Raw genomic sequence first — 11,052 nt, 5'->3', positions numbered from 1 at the left:
AATATAATTGGTGAAAAAATGTCTACGAAAGTGTTTAGCTATCAAAGGCGTCTTTCATTCTGAAGGAGATTTTCTGTTTAAATGAGGTTTAATTTCGTTGCCTAGCAACAGAGAGTGTTTATTTTGAATTTGACGCATGGCTGTCAAAAAAGGTTACTCAACTGCTGCAACTAAGATAACATTTAATTTTTTTAAGTATGTTGCACCAATTATATTGAATTAATTTTTCGCATGGTAGTAGCTAATACTATTTGCAGTTTATGTGATTTTTTCCGTAGGTGTACCTTTACAATGACTTGTTGAAAAGAGCTGGCAAAAAATTCTCTGACATTTTAATCATTATTTTTTCAGGGAAATAAATATTTAAAAAAATCTGAGTTATACTCCTACTCATTCTTTGTAGCTATGATTTGGTTTGATTGCTCTACCTTATATAGTTCAGGAGAAAAACGACTTTGAAAAATGTGTCCATAAAATGACGTTTTTGACATTATCTCGGTGACGGTTCAAGATAGGGGCCTGAAAGTTAAGGTGTTTCTATATTATAAGATAGCCAATAAATGACATTATAAAAATCCGATATTCGTCACAGGGGCCACTTCTCCTTCCTTAGCCTGCTAGACCCTTTATTTCTATTTCTATTTCTAATAACAAAACTAGTACTAGACATAGATATATATATATTAGGTGGATATTCTTGTCAAATTTCATGTCATTTCAGAATGTCGTTTTAAAAATGAGAGTGGAACTTCGATTGTATGGCGGGGGGTAGGTTGGTCTGATTCTTAAACCACAAATAACCACATGCGCTAGCAAAGTAATGCAATTGCTTATTTATCAATCAATACAATTATATACCTACACTTTCACATTATTTAAAATCAATAAATACAATATCACAATCACAAAATCGATTAGGTAGTTTTTACACCTTTTTGCCACCATGTAACACTGTCGGTGTAATTATTTTCTTATATAAATGAAAGTATATCGCATTAATATACGCGATTGGGTAAAAAGTTGATACAGATGTTTGTTGGTACATTTCTATGAAACAAGACAAGTGATGTGAACGAGGGGAGGGAAAATTATCGACACTATCGTCCTTGACGAAAATTTCCGACATTCTTAAAAAAATGCCGGTAATTTTAGTATTTTTGTACTCATCATCATCACATCAACCCTTTATTGCTCACTGCTGAGCATAGGCCTCTCTTCGAGTACGCCACTTGTCCCGGTCCTGAGCTAATCTCATCCAGAAGTGACCCGCAATCTTCCGAATGTCGTCCACCCAACGAACCAAACGACGCCACGCGCTCCGTTTATCTAATTCGGCATTCTCTTAGTATTTTGGCCCACTTTGCCATCACTTTGCCTAGCAATATATGTTCCAGATACATGATGTCAGTTTTGTACTGATGTCTAAGAAGACAAGGAGGATCTGTATCAATATATTCATGATTAAAATTGTATGTAACTTTTCTAATAATAGGACAAACACTATAACCTTAATAGATATTTAAAAAATTAAAAACCTTTTTATGAAATATCTATGTAAAATTGACATAAATACCTCAAGGTACCCGCGTGACCATTGACCACATAAATAGGCACCTATGCTTATATTTCATTTTAATTTAAGTCTTATTTTAATTCACAAGCACTCCCGAATTTCACACCGTCACAGACTATTTAACAAACATAATCGAAACCAATTTACTAATGCCAATTCGATTCGTAACAAAGTTATAATTGTTAATGTCAACATTCCTCGCAATTAACAGTATTAAGTACGTTTCCGTATAAGTGTAACAACGTAACAAACATACCGAAATAACTAACCCAAACAGCGCAACACTAACCAAAAAACCCACGATTTACGAACGATATAGCCACTAATTAAGAGCTAACCTAAAAACCGTCGCACAAACCGAACCGTTTAGCGAAAAAGTGAAATAAAAAACGTAAACAACGCATATGAACGCAAGAACGCATCGCTAGGCGAAAAAAGTGTCAAAAAAATATTATAAAAAAGTAGAGTGGTGCGCCCCTGACTTGAAAAAGTGTGCGGAATGGAAATTATACGGTGATGTGAAAAACGGGGGGAAGAAACTGGCGTGGGCTGTGGGATGCGCGCACGCAAGCCGGCGCGGTGCGCGACTAGTGTGGAGGCGGCTTTGATATTAAACACTTATGAATTTACGTATAAATGGCTCTTTAAGAAGAGTAAACAAATATATATTCGGACTTATTTATGTTAAAACACGATTGAGAAAGTTGCAAGCGCATTTTTTTATTTACTGCCGTTTTTTAGTCAGATATTGAAGAAATTTGGTAAGTCTGAATAGCTTCTCATTCTGGGCGCAATAAATACAAAATACCACCTTGGGACTTAAAAATTTTAGGTATATGTACATATAATTTTCTGTCGAGTTACGAAATCGTAACTCAGAGGAAGATTTTGTAGGACATACGGTGAAAAGCTTATATATTGTACAAAATAGGAAAATGAGTAAAAAATTAAATCGATAAAAATATAAATAATACAATAACGGGGTAATCTCATGAATCACGCGCTCGCGAACGTCTGTCTGCTACAATCTAATTTTGGATATTTTGGTATTAAATTACCGTCATAGACAATTTTCTTATAAAATCTGCTGAAATTTTAGTAAGTGTGATAATTTCGATAAATTACCGCCGGCGTAAGTTCACCGATGTGAACAACATGTAAGAAGCCGTCTCCATAGTTAGTTGCCCCTGCGCCCGCGCGGACCCGCCCGGTGCATCTCGATCTATTCCACTACCAACGCACTTGCACTTCAGGGTACACTGATATATATATACTAGTAGGTACATACGTGGAAATATTCTTGGTGTCGTTCATGATTGATTGGATTCTTTGGAAAGTTATATCCTTCCCGGCGAATGAAAAATAATTCATAATTAAATTTACAAGACGTCGGATACGTCATTACCAAATTTAAAATGGAGATGGGCGGGACATGTTGCCAGGCAGAGTGATGGCAGGTAGGCCAAAATGTTAACGGAATGGTGGCCGACTTTGGAACGCGTACATCGTGCCTCGTACGTCGGGCTACGCTCGACTCTTTTAGTATGAGGGCGCTGAAGGCGCCCGGCTTTGGAACGCGTACATCATGCCTCGTACGTCGGGCTTCGCCAGACTCTTTTAGTATGAGGGCGCCGAAGGCGCCCGGCTTTGGAACGCGTACATCGTGCCTCGTACGTCGGGCTACGCCCGACTCTTTTAGTATGAGGGTGCCGAAGGCGCCCGGCTTTGGACCGCGTACAGCGCGCCACGTCATCGGGCTACGCCTGACCCTTTTAGTGTCGCCTTTTGGACCGAGTGGCCGCTTACAGACGAAAGGAGTGCCTGGCGTCCGTTGGCTCGTTGGGTGGACGGCATTCGGAAGATTGCGGGTCACTTCTGGATGCGATTGACTCAGGACCGTAATAAGTAGCGTACTCCAAGGGAGTAATAAAAGGCTGATATGATGATGATGAATTAAATTTATTCGCATTGCAATAATGCAATCGTTCATTATGAAATAGACCTACCTACTTAGGTAGGTACCTAATCATCGGCAGGGTACCTCGTTGGCGAAACTATGCAGCGACGCGATTTTCCATAGCCCTGACTGTTGTTAGTTGACTTAGTTTATTGAAGTGACAACATACATCAATGGAATACATAATGTGTAAAAGAAGTATAAATTCAAAATTGTGATTAGCCAGTTATTACAACACTCCCCCGTAATCAAAATAAACCTATACCTTTCACACAATTCTGATGCTTTGTACGAGCTAATGGCTTAGTTAGCACATCAGCCCACATCTCCAAGGTAGGAGTGTAAATGACATTAACAATATTGTCATTTAATAAATCACGTATGAAGTAGAATCTGTATCTATGTGCTTGGTTCTGTTATGGTGGACTGGATTCAGTGCCAGTTTTTGAGCAGACTGTGAATCATTATAAATTGGTATAGTTGTCAACTTACCAGTAAGTTCAAAGATCAACCGCCTCAGAAACACAGCATCCTTCGCCGCACTCGATAAGCTCATAAATTCCGCTTCACTTGATGAAAGGGCTATGGGGGACTGCTTCTTACTCTCCTAAGAGATAGCGCCACCGGCCATGGTGAAGAAAAATCCTGTGTAGGAACGACGGTCTACAGGACAGTTGGCCCAATCTGCATCTGCATAACCATGTAGACATCCACCGCCTTTCCTATAAATAATGCCCAAATCGATAGTGCCTTTTAAATATTGCAACACTCGCTTTGCGGCAATCCAATGACTTTTGTCATATTTAGTGTTAAATTGACTTAAATACGATGTCGCATGAGCGATGTCTGGTCTCGTATTCACAGCCAAAAACATCAGTGACCCAATTAATTGCTGATAAGGATATAACGAAGAATTGTTTACATTACCATCTTCACACGGCAACAACTTTTTTGCTTCCAATGGCGTAGGTGCAGACTTGCAATCCGACATATTAAACTTTCGCAACAAATCCTTAATGTAAGTTTCTTGAGATAATTTAATCTCATTAGGTTTGCAACTAATATTCAAACCTAAATAATAGCTCAACGGGCCTAACACTTAAGCTAAAATAATTCTTTAAGTCAATTATGACGTTGTCTAACGTTTTATTTTCTCTATAGAATATGACAATGTCATCGACATGGAAGGCGAGTATTATAGACTCGGTACCAACCTTCTTAGTATAAACGCATGCTTCAGAAGGAGTTTGGTTAAAACCTAAACGATTTAAAATTTCAGTAAATTTTTTAAACCATGCCCTCGGTGCTTGTTTGAGGCCATAAAGCGAACGCTTTAGTAGGCATACTTTACCTTCTTGTCCATGTTTAGCAAATCCCTCTGGCTGACTCATATACACCTCTTCCTCTAAATCTCCGTTTAAAAACGCCGTGTCCACGTCTAAATGATGCATCTTCATACCTTTTTCAGCAGCCAACGCGAAAAGCATGCGCAGTGAAGAATTACGAACTACTGGAGAGAAAGTTTCAGAATAATCAACACCATAAGTTTGATTAAAGCCTTTGGCTACAAGCCTTGCTTTATATTTAATTACGTCACCATGTGCATTTTTCTTCAGCTTATAGACCCATTTGCAAGGTATGACCTTTTTATCTGGTCTGTTAACGAGAACCCACGTTTCTTTCTCAAGGAGTGATTGGTATTCATCTTGCATAGCTCGATACCACATATCTCTATCTTCTGCATTCATAGCCTGTGTATAGCTTGTAGGTTCATTCATCATATTAAGGGATGAAGACTGCATGCATACACAATTGGCGGCAGGTTTCTCGGCCTCAAATTATACCTTGGTTCCACAGCTTCAGTATCATACTCTTCATCTTCTGATGAATGTGCAGAATCATTCTCAATTTGTTCAACTTCATTAGTAGCGTTGTACCACGGTTCTGCAACTTTAGAGTCAGAGACAAAATTTTCTGATACACGTGCAATATCTGGATGATTATGTTCTTCATCGGTGACAGTACTTACATGAGGTTCATTTGAACTATTTGACGAGTTCACTTCTGAACTTAGGAGAAGAGGTATAGGTGTTGGTTCATCTAAATCAACACCAGACTTACTATCTTTACCTTTTAAATCCCGAAAATGGTTTTCAAAGAAAGTTACGTCTCTGCTTTTCACAATTTATCTGGGATATCTAACGTCCCTAAAATAATAGCTACGTGGATCTTCTGAATATCCGACGAAAATGTGTTCAGACGCTTTCATGTCCAGTTTCTTCCGATGACATTCGGGGACCTGAATAAAAGCTCTACATCCAAAAACGCGTAGATGAGACAAATTTGGTATCTTACCATACCACTTCTCGTACGCCGTCTTCCCTTCGAGAGCACGATGGGGTGATCTATTTTTGAGATACACTGCCGTCTCTACAGCATCTTGCCAATAGGCCTGAGAAAGAGAGCTTTCAGAAAGCATTGATCTGGCTTTCTCTACAATAGAACGATTCGTTCTCTCTGCAACCGAGTTTTGCTGCGGGCTATACGGAACTGTAGTTAGGTGTCGAATTCCTTGACTTTGTAAGTAGTTCGAAAATTCACCATTAACATATTCTTTTCCATTGTCACTCTTCAGTGTCTTGATTTTGGCTCCAGTTTCCCGCTCCACTGATAACTGGAAAATGCAAAACTTATTCTTTACTTCAGCTTTTGAAGAAATAAAGAACACAAAAGTCATACGAGAAAAATCGTCTATAAAAAATAAAATATATTTATTGCCTTGAAATGAGGTTTCAGGCAGGGGACCACAGACATCTGAATGAATAAGTTCCAAAACTGAGGTTGGCTTTTTGTGTGAAACCTTTTTAAAGGGTTTTCGACTTTGCTTACCTTCGATGCAGGAAAAACATGGTTCCTTGTCTACCGCTGAGTAGTCGACGCCTACTGCATGACCCTTCTTTAGCTGATCCATTCCAATGCGGCACAGGTGACCTAAACGTCTATGCCAAAGCTTAAAGCTAGAAACATCGGAGTGTGTCTCAAATGCGGATAATTGACGAGGTGGGTTGACTGTACAGTCTAAAGAATACAGTCCACCACAAACAGAACCATGTAAAATTACATCACCTTTACAGGAAAAAGCATCAGAATCATAAAAGTTACAACCAGTTTTATCAAAAACTATGCTAAAGCCTTTATCAACCGACTTCTTGACTGAAATAAGATTAGACTTCAAGTTCGGTACGTAAACCACATCCGTGATCTTCTTTATATCAGTATTGTGACCGCTACTGGTAATAGAAATATCTCCAACGCCTGTGCTGGGTAATACTTCACCATTTGCAATGGTCACGGTCCCAGTTGAAGAACCTCTTACGTTTTCCAACCAATCTACTCTTGACGACATATGTGCTGAAGCACCAGAATCAATAAAGAATTTATCATCCTGAAAGCCGTCATTAACATTCAGCGCACATAGAGAATTCTTAAAATTAACCGGTTTTCTCTTCTTATCCTTCTTATGGGGACAATCTGGCCGCTTATGTCCTGGCTCCATGCAATCATAACAGACTACCGGCTTCTTTTGATTCGATTGAGGCTTGATCGGGTTCATTCGGGTTCGAAAAGCAGTACTAGGGTTATCTAAGGCTGGCTTATTCAATTCATTCAATAATTTCGTCTTAATAAGGTCTACAGTAATGTCTATATTCGAGTTTTCTAAAGCCATTACTAAAGGTGCATATTGAGGACTTAAGCCTCCAAGAAGGATTGCAGCTATTGAAGCATCTTCTATAGTTTTGCCTATATCGGCTAAATCTTGCACAGTTGACATGACAGCATTTATGTAAGTCTCTATATTAGAGTCAAAATCATCAAGGCAGTACCTGTACAGCTTCCGTTCGAGGCTTATACGTCGCCCTAAGCCTTTGTCCTCGTAAGCGGACGCCAGGGCATCCCAAGCTTCTTTGGCTGTCTTACATGACCTTACATGGGTAATAGCCATACCATCTACAGTGAGACATATTTTTGATAACGCCTTTTGATCGTTACGCAACTTCTTCTCAGCTGAGATATTGTTACCTTCAGGGTATCCGATGACGGTCTCCCATAAATCTTCATGTATGAGGTACATACGAATTTTGAACTTCCATGATGAATATCCCTCTCTGTTTATAAGTGGTTTTATTGCACTAAGAGAATTATTTGACATGATTACAGCTGTTCCAATGTCACAACAGAAAATATCGGAAAACTTGTGAACTGTTAAATCTTCACGGATTTTCACAAAACATACACGCACATATTGGAAAGACTTGCCGATTCACTTTTTATGCTAGAATATGCAGTTTTTAAACGTGTAAATCTATTTAAAATATAAATTCGTGCTGATAACGTATGTTGTTAGTTGACTTAGTTTATTGAAGTGACAACATACATCAATGGAATACATAATGTGTAAAAGAAGTATAAATTCAAAATTGTGATTAGCCAGTTATTACAACACTGACAAATCGCCGACGCTCAAAAAAGACGCTAGTGTGCTGGGTTCTCTCTAAAGATGAGTATCATATATATAAAATTGAAAAACCAGAACGGGATAAAAAACGAGGGAAGAAGCGAGATGGCGCCTTACAAATTTCTAAAAAAGTTTTTGACACGTTTCTCGAATACGACGCACGTATGATAAGAAAAACCTATTCAAATCAATTATCTACATATGGGAATAGAACTAGACCATAAAAACTATCGCTTCCGATGCGTATTTAATTTACAATAAGGAAAAGAAATTTTCATAACAATCTTCATCGGCCATTTCTCGGCAACTCTCGGTTGCTTTCGTTTGGCGGTGCTACAGATTAGACCAAATAATCCGTAAGTTAAAGTAAACTAAATTATGTTTGTCATGTTGGTATTTCTGAGTTTTTTTTACACGAAGTAAAATAAAAAGTGCTGCCAACCTCAACCTTAGTCTATAGAGCCCATACGAGTGATTTATGTCATATATGACTTATCATTCCTATCAATCAAAGTAATTACTAGAGTCTGGCTACTGAAATTTTACCCAAATGTTTGGCGGGAAATTCAAAAAATCTTGGGCTGGTCACACTTTGTGTAGTAGGAATTATAGTTTTGATACTAGAAAATATTTTTGATTTTCTGTGCACACGTAAGGTACCTAAGGATATAAGTAAGTTGAATATACGTAGACGTGCACTCAAAGACAGCTCACATCATTTCTACAACTATGTAAAGTACAGTCAACGAGAAACACATATGCTTACACTTTCTCACCATATACCATTGTCACAAGGCGAAAAATGAAATGTAGTGTAAATAAGACCTAGTTCGATAATACCGTAATATTAATCCATCACCAAAAAATTTAAATAAGTACGAGTACATACTATGCCAAATTTCAACTCAAGGTCAAGTTCAACTTACTAGTCTTACTACATTTGCATTTTTCTTGCTTGCTTGGTTTGCTTACAGAAAAGACAGACGGCCAATAGGTAGGTATTTAAAACTACTAAGTTACAATTAATAATTTTGACTAAGATGAATATTTACACATTTAACTAACCATGACTAAGGGTCGGTTGCACCAAACCGTCTGTCACCGTTAAAGCGTTCACTAAATGTATTTGTATGACATGTTTCGAAACGTTAACGTTTATTTTATATTTTTATATCAACTTTAACTACTGACCAGTCACTCCCCAGATTTCTTCTAAATATTGGTTTTCAGTAAATAACTCCTTACGTTTTGATTTTGTTGATATTTTCCAGAATTTCTAATTTAACCGTTTCTTTACACACTTGTCCTGTTTATGAGATTCAGGCATTAATAAATTTACGTACTTAATCAAACTTATAGGCAAATTTTAGAACTAGTAACTAGTACCTACTTAAAGTATCAAAATATTAGAGCACCAACCTACTAAATTGCTTACGACTTGTAAACATTGCAGTTTTTCTTTATATAACGCTTCTTGGCGACTGCGTACATTACCGTAATTGTTTGCGAGTTTAAATAATAGGTTCCGGACCTCACTCGGTATAGTCATTATTAATATTTTTTCAAATAAACCGCTTATATACCGCGAACAATTTGAATGGATGACATAAATTGACAACAGACTTTTAGCTTTTTTAAAAATCATAGACAATTGGTGATACCACAAGGAAATATCAGTCAACAAAATTTGGCTAGCCAGACTCTATATTATTATTATCAATTTGTATTTTGTTGTTTTAAATTTATTTTTGAGTTATATTATTCAGATTGACTTTCACGGCTTCGGCAAACATTGCCATTCGTCCGGGAAACGGGCTAAGAATGCTGAGATGGGCCAAAAATACAAAGTTGATAGTAAGTTATGTAGGTAGATTAAAGTGCATGTTCAGATGTTATTGAGCGACCTGATCAAAATAAGCAAATGTACAGTCAGCAGTCGGCCAAATATCGTAATATAATTTTGTTGCCATAGAAATAAGGATGTGGTCCGATATAGTGGCGAAATATTGAGAGACAAAAGCGGCTACATTCAGTGGTGGCTCGGACACTTAGAGAGAATGGGAGGATCGTGCCGTGAAGAGAGCGCAGGTACTTGGGACAACAAAATGGGAGACGCCCGAGTGGACGTCCTAGGTACCGCTGAAACGACGTAGTTGCTCAAGACCTGCTCAACCTCGGCCATGGCGACTGGCGAGAGCTATCGCAAGACCGAGAGGACTAGACTACCTATGTTTGTATGAAAAGGCGATTTAAGGGCGGTGGTCGTCCATATTCGTCTTAAGGCGAAAATTAATCTAATGAACGTTTTTGCAACTAGGCTTATAAGAACAAATAATAATTTTATCTTGAAACAAGTTTTAAATAAATACGTGTAGATGAAAAAATACAATCTTCCCTTTTATCAAATCACATAATTTTTTGACAAATTTGCGAATTGAGTTATCCAAATAACGGCTACAAATAAGAAATCCCTATCACAGTTTTAAACCATGGCAGGGTTGAATACATAATAATGTCGGTATTTAACTAAACATAAGACGAACTCTTTATTTCATTTACGCGAGCGGAGCTGCGGGCCCGTCTAGTATTTTCATAAGATTCATAGAGTTATCTAGGTAAAATCTACGGCAGTGTGTTATGGGAAACACATCACGTAAGTATGTAGGTATATATAAATAGGTATTTGTAAAATTTTTAGGTTATGAATGTTATGATAGGTAATTAATTAATTACATGTTTTGGGTCGATGTACATTGCTGCTGTTATTAGCGCAATAACTGCCCTACTTCACTTTGCTGTACATTATAATAGTATAATATACTTTGCTTGACACACTATAAATCCTAAATTCGAATTAAAAACATCTTACAATACTTTAAAAAAACGCTTTCAAAAATCGCAATTTTTATTCAAAACTCCTACACGGCTGTTACCTGAAATTGAAAATAATCAATTATTGTGTAAACTGACGAAGTTTTTAAAGTACCTACTGTGCAATGTTGAATG

This window comes from Cydia splendana, chromosome 22, assembly GCF_910591565.1.
Source record: "Cydia splendana chromosome 22, ilCydSple1.2, whole genome shotgun sequence".
NCBI classification, from domain to species: Eukaryota; Metazoa; Arthropoda; class Insecta; order Lepidoptera; family Tortricidae; genus Cydia; species Cydia splendana.
The sequence above is the reverse complement of the archived record's forward strand: the minus strand, read 5'-3'. Positions refer to the sequence as shown.